This window comes from Silurus meridionalis, chromosome 26 (assembly GCF_014805685.1).
Source record: "Silurus meridionalis isolate SWU-2019-XX chromosome 26, ASM1480568v1, whole genome shotgun sequence".
Classification (NCBI taxonomy): Eukaryota; Metazoa; Chordata; class Actinopteri; order Siluriformes; family Siluridae; genus Silurus; species Silurus meridionalis.
Genome location: NC_060909.1, coordinates 14,642,921 through 14,653,791, shown reverse-complemented (window position 1 = coordinate 14,653,791; position 10,871 = coordinate 14,642,921). Strand labels below are relative to the sequence as shown.

The following is a 10,871-nucleotide window of genomic DNA, read 5'->3' as shown; positions in this document are numbered from 1 at the left end:
CCGTTACCTCCCTATATCTACATGCAATGACTTGAATGTTCTTCATATTCACTCTGGTGATGCCTAACACTCTCTGTATTATATCCTGAAAAATATTCCGGTCTCATGTCAACAGTGACAAACTTACAGCAGGGTCACCAAATTTGATAAGGAATTAATACAGGTTATCAAAATCCGTTACCTCCCTATATCTCACATGCATTAACTTGAATGTTCTTCATATTCATTCTGGTGATGCCTAACACTCTCTGTATTATATCCTGAAAAATATTCGGGTCTCATGTCAACAGTGACAAACTTACAGCAGGGTCACCAAATTTGACAAGGCAGTAATACAGGTTATCAAAATCCGTTACCTCCCTATATCTTACATGCAATGACTTGAATGTTCTTCATATTCACTCTGGTGATGCCAAACACTCTCTGCATTATATCCTGAAAAATATTTGGGTCTCATTGCAACAGTGACAAACTTACAGCAGGGTCACCAAATTTGACAAGGCAGTAATACAGGTTATCAAAATCAATTACCACCCTATATCTCACATGCATTAACTTGAATGTTCTTCATATTTACTCTGGTGATGTCTAACATTCTCTTTATTATATCCTGAAAAATATTCAGGTCTCATGTCAACAGTGACAAACTTACAGCAGGGTCACCAAATTTGATAAGGGACTATTACAGGTTATCAAAATCCGATACCTCCCTATATCTCACATGCATTAACTTGAATGTTCTTCATATTTACTCTGGGGATTCCTAACACTTTCTATATAATATCCTGAAGAATATTCGGTTCTCATGTCAACAGTGACAAACTAAAAGCAGGGTCACCAAATTTGACAAGGAATTAATACAGGCTATCAAAATCAGTTGCCTCCCTATATCTCACATGCAATAACTTGAATGTTCTTCATATTTACTCTGTTGATGCCTAACACTCTATTATATCCTGAAAAATATTCGTGTCTCATAGCAACAGTGACAAACTTACAGCAGGGTCACCAAATTTGACAAGGCATTAATACAGGCTATCGAAATCCGTTACCACCCTATATATCACATGCAATAACTTGAATGTTCTTCATAATCAATTTGTTGATGCCTAACACTCTGTATTATATCGTGAAAAATATTCGGGTCTCATGTCAACAGTGACAAACTTACAGCAGGGTCACCAAATTTGATAAGGATTAATACAGGTTATCAAAATCCGTTACCTCCCTATATCTTACATGCAATGACTTGAATGTTCTTCATATTCACTCTGGTGATGCCTAACACTCTCTGTATTATATCCTAAAAAAATATTCGGGTCTCATGTCAACAGTGACAAACTTACAGCAGGGTCACCAAATTTGACAAGGCATTAATACAGGTTATCAAAATCCGTTAACTCCCTATATCTCACATGCATTAACTTGAATGTTCTTCATATTTACTCTGGGGATTCCTAACACTTTCTATATAATATCCTGAAGAATATTCGGTTCTCATGTCAACAGTGACAAACTAAAAGCAGGGTCACCAAATTTGACAAGGAATTAATACAGGCTATCAAAATCAGTTGCCTCCCTATATCTCACATGCAATAACTTGAATGTTCTTCATATTTACTCTGGTGTTGCCTAACACTCTCTGTATTATATCCTGAAAAATATTCGGTTCTCATGTCAACAGTTACAAACTTACAGCAGGGTCACCAAATTTGACAAGGCATTAATACAGGCTATCGAAATCCGTTACCTCCCTATATCTCACATGCAATGACTTGAATGTTCTTCATATTCATTTGGTGATGCCTAACACTCTGTATTATATCCTGAAAATATTTGGTCTCATGTCAACAGTGACAAACTTACAGCAGGGTCACCAAATTTGATAAGGCATTAATACAGGCTATCAAAATCAGTTACCTCCCTATATCTTACATGCAATGACTTGAATGTTCTTCATATTCACTCTGGTGATGCCTAACACTCTCTGCATTATATCCTGAAAAATATTCGGGTCTCATGTCAACAGTGACAAACTTACAGCAGGGTCACCAAATTTGACAAGGCAGTAATACAGGTTATCAAAATCCATTACCACCCTATATATCACATGCAATAACTTGAATGTTCTTCATAATCAATTTGGTGATGCCTAACACTCTCTGTATTATATCCTGAAAAATATTCTGGTCTCATGTCAACAGTGACAAACTTACAGCAGGGTTACCAAATTTGACAAGGCATTAATACAGGTTATCAAAATCCGTTACTCCTATATCTTACATGCAATGACTTGAATGTTCTTCATATTCACTCTGGTGATGCCTAACACTCTGTATTATATCCTGAAAAATATTCGGGTCTCATGTCAACAGTGACAAACTTACAGCAGGGTCACCAAATTTGATAAGGCATTAATACAGGTTATCAAAATCGTTACCTCCCTATATCTTACATGCAATGACTTGAATGTTCTTCATATTCACTCTGGTGATGCCTAACACTCTCTATTATATCCTGAAAAATATTCGGGTCTCATGTCAACAGTGACAAACTTACAGCAGGGTCACATGCATTAACTTGAATGTTCTTCATATTCATTCTGGTGATGCCTAACACACTCTGTATTATATCCTGAAAATATTTGGGTCTCATTGCAACAGTGACAAACTTACAGCAGGGTCATCAAATTCGATAAGGCATTAATACAGGTTATCAAAATCAGTTACCTCCTATATCTCACATGAAATGACCTGAATGTTCTTCATATTTACTCTGGTGATGCTAACACTCTCTGCATTATATCCTGAAAAATATTCGGGTCTCATGTCAACAGTTACAAACTTACAGCAGGGTCACCAAATTTGATAAGGCATTAATACAGGTTATCAAAATCCGTTACCTCCTATATCTCACATGCAATGACTTGAATGTTCTTCATATTCACTCTGGTGATGCCTAACACTCTGTATTATATCCTAAAAAAATATTCGGGTCTCATGTCAACAGTTACAAACTTACAGCAGGGTCACCAAATTTGACAAGGAATTAATACAGGTTATCAAAATCCGTTACCTCCCTATATCTTACATGCAATGACTTGAATGTTCTTCATATTCACTCTGGTGATGCTAACACTCTCTGTATTATATCCTAAAAATATTCGGGTCTCATGTCAACAGTGACAAACTTACAGCACGGTCACCAAATTTGATAAGGGATTATACAGGTTATCAAAATCCGTTACCTCCTTATATCTCACATGCATTAACTTGAATGTTCTTCATATTCACTCTGGTGATGCCTAACACTCTCTGTATTATATCCTAAAAAAATATTCGGGTCTCATGTCAACAGTTACAAACTTACAGCAGGGTCACCAAATTTGACAAGGCATTAATACACATTATCAAAATCAGTTACCTCCCTATATCTTACATGCATTAACTTGAAAATTCTTCATATTCACTCTGGTGATGCCTAACACTTTCTGCATTATATCCTGAAAATATTCGGGTCTCATGTCAACAGTGACAAACTTACAGCAGGTCACCAAATTTGATAAGGCATTAATACAGGCTATCGAAATCCGTTACCTCCCTATATCTCACATGCAATGACTTGAATGTTCTTCATATTCACTCTGGTGATGCCTAACACTCTGTATTATATCCTAAAAATATTCGGGTCTCATGTCAACAGTGACAAACTTACAGCAGGGTCACCAAATTTGACAAGGCATTAATACAGGTTATCAAAATCCGTTACTCCTATATCTCACATGCATTAACTTGAATGTTCTTCATATTCACTCTGGTGATGCCTAACACTCTGTATTATATCCTGAAAATATTCGGGTCTCATGTCAACAGTGACAAACTTACAGCAGGGTCACCAAATTTGATAAGGAATTAATACAGGTTATCAAAATCCGTTACCTCCCTATATCTCACATGCAATGACTTGAATGTTCTTCATATTCACTCTGGTGATGCCTAACACTCTTTATTATATCCTAAAAAAATATTCGGGTCTCATGTCAACAGTGACAAACTTACAGCAGGGTCACCAAATTTGACAAGGCATTAATACAGGTTATCAAAATCCGTTACTCCTATATCTCACATGCATTAACTTGAATGTTCTTCATATTCACTCTGGTGATGCCTAACACTCTGTATTATATCCTGAAAATATTCGGGTCTCATGTCAACAGTGACAAACTTACAGCAGGGTCACCAAATTTGATAAGGAATTAATACAGGTTATCAAAATCCGTTACCTCCTATATCTTACATGCAATGACTTGAATGTTCTTCATATTCATTCTGGTGATGCCAAACACTCTCTGCATTATATCCTGAAAATATTCGGGTCTCATGTCAACAGTGACAAACTTACAGCAGGGTCACCAAATTTGATAAGGCATTATTACAGGTTATCAAAATCCGTTACTCCTATATCTTACATGCAATGACTTGAATGTTCTTCATATTCATTCTGGTGATGCCTAACACACTCTGTATTATATCCTAAAAATATTCGGTCTCATGTCAACAGTGACAAACTTACAGCAGGGTCACCAAATTTGACAAGGCATTAATACAGGTTATCAAAATCCGTTACCTCCTATATCTTACATGCAATGACTTGAATGTTCTTCATATTCACTCTGGTGATGCCTAACACTCTGTATTATATCGTGAAAAATATTCGGTCTCATGTCAACAGTGACAAACTTACAGCAGGGTCACCAAATTTGATAAGGCATTAATACAGGCTATCAAAATCAGTTACCTCCTATATCTTACATGCAATGACTTGAATGTTCTTCATATTCACTCTGGTGATGCCTAACACTCTGTATTATATCCTAAAAAAATATTCGGGTCTCATGTCAACAGTTACAAACTTACAGCAGGGTCACCAAATTTGATAAGGCATTAATACAGGCTATCGAAATCCGTTACCTCCCTATATCTCACATGCAATGACTTGAATGTTCTTCATATTCACTCTGGTGATGCCTAACACTCTCTGTATTATATCCTAAAAAAATATTCGGGTCTCAAGTTAACAGTGACAAACTTATAGAAGTGTCACCAAATTCGATAAGGCATAATACAGGTTATCAAAATCAGTTACCTCCCTATATCTTACATGCATTAACTTGAAAATTCTTCAAATTCACTCTGGTGATGCCTAACACTTTCTGCATTATATCGTGAAAAATATTCGGTCTCATGTCAACAGTTACAAACTTACAGCAGGGTCACCAAATTTGATAAGGCATTAATACAGGTTATCAAAATCCGTTACCTCCTATATCTCACATGCAATGACTTGAATGTTCTTCATATTCACTCTGGTGATGCCTAACACTCTCTGTATTATATCCTAAAAAAATATTCGGGTCTCATGTCAACAGTTACAAACTTACAGCAGGGTCACCAATTTTGACAAGGCATTAATACAGGGTATCCAAATCCGTTAACTCCCTATATCTCACATGCATTAACTTGAATGTTCTTCATATTCACTCTGGGGATGCCTAACACTCTGTATTATATCCTGAAAAATATTCGGGTCTCATGTCAACAGTGACAAACTTACAGCAGGGTCACCAAATTTGATAAGGCATTATTACAGGTTATCAAAATTCGTTACTTTCCTATATCTCACATGCAATGACTTGAATGTTCTTCATATTCACTCTGGTGATGCCTAACACTCTCTGTATTATATCCTGAAAAATATTCGGTCTCATGTCAACAGTGACAAACTTACAGCAGGTCACCAAATTTGATAAGGCATTATTACAGGTTATCAAAATCCGTTACTCCTATATCTCACATGCATTAACTTGAATGTTCTTCATATTCAATCTGGTGATGCCTAACACTCTCTATTATATCCTGAAAAATATTCGGGTCTCATGTCAACAGTGACAAACTTACAGCAGGGTCACCAAATTTGATAAGGCATTAATACAGGCTATCAAAATCGTTACCTCCTATATCTTACATGCAATGACTTGAATGTTCTTCATATTCAATCTGGTGATGCCTAACACACTCTGTATTATATCGTGAAAAATATTCGGTCTCATGTCAACAGTGACAAACTTACAGCAGGTCACCAAATTTGATAAGGCATTAATACAGGTTATCAAAATCCGTTACCTCCTATATCTCACATGCAATGACTGAATGTTCTTCATATTCACTCTGGTGATGCCTAACACTCTGTATTATATCTGAAAAATATTCGGTCTCATGTCAACAGTTACAAACTTACAGCAGGTCACCAAATTTGATAAGGAATTAATACAGGTTATCAAAATCCGTTACCTCCTATATCTTACATGCAATGACTGAATGTTCTTCATATTCACTCTGGTGATGCCTAACACTCTGCATTATATCCTGAAAAATATTCGGTCTCATGTCAACAGTGACAAACTTACAGCAGGTCACCAAATTTGACAAGGCATTAATACAGGTTATCAAAATCCATTACCTCCTATATCTCACATGCATGACTTGAATGTTCTTCATATTCATTCTGGTGATGCCTAACACTCTCTGTATTATATCCTGAAAAATATTCGGTCTCATGTCAACAGTTACAAACTTACAGCAGGTCACCAAATTTGATAAGGCATTATTACAGGTTATCAAAATCCGTTACTCCTATATCTCACATGCAATAACTTGAATGTTCTTCATATTCAATCTGGTGATGCCTAACACTCTGTATTATATCCTGAAAAATATTCGGTCTCATGTCAACAGTTACAAACTTACAGCAGGTCACCAAATTTGATAAGGCATTATTACAGGTTATCAAAATCCATTACCTCCTATATCTCACATGCATTAACTTGAATGTTCTTCATATTCAATCTGGTGATGCCTAACACTCTGTATTATATCCTGAAAAATATTCGGTCTCATGTCAACAGTGACAAACTTACAGCAGGTCACCAAATTTGATAAGGCATTATTACAGGTTATCAAAATCCATTACTCCTATATCTCACATGCATTACTTGAATGTTCTTCATATTCAATCTGGTGATGCCTAACACTCTGCATTATATCCTGAAAAATATTCGGTCTCATGTCAACAGTTACAAACTTACAGCAGGGTCACCAAATTTGATAAGGCATTAATACAGGCTATCAAAATCGTTACCTCCTATATCTCACATGCAATGACTTGAATGTTCTTCATATTCACTCTGGTGATGCCTAACACTCTGCATTATATCCTGAAAAATATTCGGGTCTCATGTCAACAGTTACAAACTTACAGCAGGGTCACCAAATTTGATAAGGCATTAATACAGGCTATCAAAATCGTTACCTCCTATATCTCACATGCAATGACTTGAATGTTCTTCATATTCACTCTGGTGATGCCAAACACTCTGCATTATATCCTGAAAATATTCGGGTCTCATGTCAACAGTGACAAACTTACAGCAGGGTCACCAAATTTGATAAGGACTATTACAGGTTATCAAAATCGTTACCTCCTATATCTCACATGCAATGACTTGAATGTTCTTCATATTCATTCTGGTGATGCCTAACACTCTCTGTATTATTTCGTGAAAAATATTCGTGTCTCATGTCAAAATTGACAAACTTACAGCAGGGTCACCAAATTTGATAAGGCATTATTACAGGTTATCAAAATCGTTACCTCCTATATCTTACATGCAATGACTTGAATGTTCTTCATATTCACTCTGGTGATGCCTAACACTCTCTGTATTATATCCTGAAAAATATTCGGTCTCATGTCAACAGTGACAAACTTACAGCAGGGTCACCAAATTTGATAAGGATTAATACAGGCTATCAAAATCGTTACCTCCTATATCTCACATGCATTAACTTGAATGTTCTTCATATTCACTCTGGTGATGCCTAACACTCTCTGCATTATATCCTATATATTCCAAACTTACAGCCTTCATATTCACTCTGGTGATGCCTAACACTCTGTATTATATCCTGAAAATATTCGGGTCTCATGTCAACAGTTACAAACTTACAGCAGGGTCACCAAATTTGATATGGAATTAATACAGGCTATCGAAATCCGTTACCTCCCTATATCTCACATGCAATGACTTGAATGTTCTTCATATTCAATCTGGTGATGCCTAACACTCTCTGTATTATTTCGTGAAAAATATTCGGTCTCATGTCAACAGTGACAAACTTACAGCAGGGTCACCAAATTTGATAAGGCATTATTACAGGTTATCAAAATTGTTACTTTCCTATATCTTACATGCAATGACTTGAATGTTCTTCATATTCACTCTGGTGATGCCTAATACACTCTGTATTATATCGTGAAAAATATTCGGGTCTCATGTCAACAGTGACAAACTTACAGCAGGGTCACCAAATTTGATAAGGCATTAATACAGGTTATCAAAATCAGTTACCTCCCTATATCTCACATGCAATGACTTGAATGTTCTTCATATTCACTCTGATGATGCCAAACACTCTCTGCATTATATCCTGAAAATATTCGGGTCTCATGTCAACAGTGACAAACTTACAGCAGGGTCACAAATTTGATAAGGCATTAATACAGTTTATCAAAATCCGTTACCTCCTATATCTCACATGCAATGACTTGAATGTTCTTCATATTCATTCTGGTGATGCCTAACACTCTGTATTATATCCTGAAAATATTCGGGTCTCATGTCAACAGTTACAAACTTACAGCAGGGTCACCAAATTTGATAAGGGACTATTACAGTTTATCAAAATCCGTTACCTCCTATATCTCACATGCAATGACTTGAATGTTCTTCATATTCACTCTGGTGATGCCTAACACTCTTTTTATTATATCCGGAGAAACATTCGGCTCTCATGTCAACAGTGCAAACTTACAGTAGGGTCACCAAATTTGATAAGGATTAATACAGGCTATCAAAATCCGTTACCTCACTATATCTCACATGCAATGATTTGAATAATCTTCATATTCACTCGGTGATGCCTAACACTCTCTGTATTGTATCCTGAAAAATATTCGGGTCTCATGTCAACAGTAACAAACTAAAAAAAGGTTCACCATATTTGACAAGGCATTAATACAGGTTATCAAAATTCGTTACTTTTCTATATATTACATGCAATGACTTGAATGTTCTTCATATTCATTCTGGTGATGCCTAACACTCTGTATTATATCCTGAAAATATTCGGGTCTCGTGACAAACTTACAGCAGGGTCACCAAATTTGATAAGGATTAAACAGGTTATCAAAATCCGTTACCTCCCTATACCTCACATGCAATGACTTGAATGTTCTTCATATTCACTCTGGTGATGCCTAACACTCTCTGTATTATATCCTGAAAATATTCGGGTCTCATGTCAACAGTAACAAACTTACAGCAAGGTCACCAAATTTGATAAGGCATTAATACAGGTTATCAAAATTCGTTACTTTTCTATATATTACATGCAATGACTTGAATAATCTTCATATTCATTCTGGTGATGCCTAACACTCTTTGTATTATATCCTGAAAAATTTTAGCAGGGTCACCAAATTTGATAAGGATTAATACAGGCTATCAAAATCAGTTACCTCCTATATCTCACATGCAATGACTTGAATGTTCTTCATATTCACTCTGGTGATGCCTAACACTCTCTGCATTATATCCTGAAAAATATTCGGTCTCATGTCAACAGTGACAAACTTACAGAAGGGTCACCATATTTGACAAGGCATTAATACAGGTTATCAAAATCCGTTACCTCCCTATATCTCACATGCAATGACTTGAATGTTCTTCATATTCACTCTGGTGATGCCTAACACTCTCTGGATTATATACTATAATAATAATAATAATAATAATAATAATAATAATAATAATAATAATAATATAATTCTAAAATAGTAACACACACATACACACATTATATATATATTATGTAATTTACAGAATAAAGTACACACCAACAGTCTCTGGAGAAAAGTTCACCTCACAGTTAGTGTCAGGAGCACTGATGTGAGGATCAGTTTTCCGAATGTGATTAGCTGTACCACATAAAAACAATAAAGAACAACATTCAGAACATTTACAACTTGTCCCACAATTTGATCTCCCTTATTACCAGTGTAAAATGGTCCAAGCTCACTGTTTAACATTTAGTCGAGAGGACTAGCAGACTTTTTATTTCCCAAACCCAAATGTAGACAGTTCAATTGCTTGCAGTTATCTGTCTATAAGGTGTCAAATAGATGAGAAAAGCAAATAAACATGCTCGCTGTGGAAGCAGATCATAAAAACAAGCTGGTTGGCCACTGACAACACCAATCATTTAGTGAAGCGTATACTTCTTTACACAAATACTGTATTTTATTCAATTTATTTTCATGTTAAAAATCAGTGCTTCTGGTTTGATTGTTTACATCATATTTCTTGTTTAATACATTCATAAGTGCCTAAACAATCCAGATATTCAATATATCTTAGATGAAAAATTATACTGACCCTCGTTTGACTTATTCCTGCTTGATCTTGGTCTTGCATAGACAATGTTTCCATCACTGTCTCTTTTCTCCAATGTACCCTTGGTTCAGGTGTTTTACTGGTGCTGCTTCCTCCTCTCCTGCAGCTCTTGAAGTAAGTCATCAAGACTTTGGAGCTCATCATTGAGAGAGGAGAGTGAGAGAGAGAGAGAGAGAGAGAGAGAGAGAGAGAGAGAGAGAGAGAGAGAGAGAGAGAGAGAGAGAGAGAGAGAGAGAGAGAGAGAGAGAGAGAGAGAGAGAGAACAGGTTAACAAGACAGACGTGGCTCTTAAAAGTGCCTT

At 36.0% G+C, this 10,871-nt stretch overlaps 1 protein-coding gene across 1 annotated transcript in view; it reads right to left on the bottom strand.

The window, feature by feature from the left end:
• LOC124379646 overlaps positions 1 to 10,578 on the bottom strand; it is a 19,307-nt gene extending 8,729 nt beyond the window's left edge. The window contains exons 1-2 of the mRNA XM_046840076.1: positions 10,553 to 10,578; positions 10,015 to 10,095 (exon numbers count right to left, since the gene is read on the bottom strand). The gene's annotated coding sequence lies outside the window, so the exon portion shown is untranslated. The remainder of the gene's footprint in view (positions 1 to 10,014; positions 10,096 to 10,552) is intronic.
• Between the last annotated feature and the right edge of the window lie 293 nt (positions 10,579 to 10,871).